Below are 542 nucleotides of genomic sequence, written 5' to 3'. Positions count from 1 at the left end.
AAGGTATCTATAGACACATGAATGTACTTTAATTTCCCAAAGGGGGTGAAATGGGTAACATCCATTTGTCACAATTCTCCTGGGGTGAGTCCCCGCGGGATCACTCCAAGGAGTTGTTCAGGGAGAAAGGTAAGACAGTGTTGGCACTGGCGCACAATTTGTCGAGCCTGTTCTCTGGTAATTGAGAACATCTGTCTCAAAGTTTGAGCATTTAAATGGTGTAGCTGATGGGCTCGCTGAGCCATCTAAAGGGGATCTTGCCCCTGGGATAGCAGGGTTAGGAAAGTATCTCTGGTGGCCATGTCAGCCAGGTGATTTCCCTGACTCAAAGGTCCAGGCAGACCGGAGTGACCACGGATGTGTCCAATAAAGAAGGGGTAGGTCCTCTCGTGGATTCTTTTTCGAATAATAGCAAAAAGAGGGGAGGCATTGGTATCTGGTCGGATGAAGGGTACAGTTTCCAGGAGGGGAATCGAGCAAGCAACATAAGCACTATCAGTGTAAAGGTTAAAGGGGCGGTCTTGGAGGGTCTGGAACACTTG

Source organism: Mastomys coucha, unplaced genomic scaffold (genome assembly GCF_008632895.1).
Source record: "Mastomys coucha isolate ucsf_1 unplaced genomic scaffold, UCSF_Mcou_1 pScaffold14, whole genome shotgun sequence".
Taxonomy (NCBI): Eukaryota; Metazoa; Chordata; class Mammalia; order Rodentia; family Muridae; genus Mastomys; species Mastomys coucha.
This window is presented reverse-complemented; position numbering follows the sequence as displayed.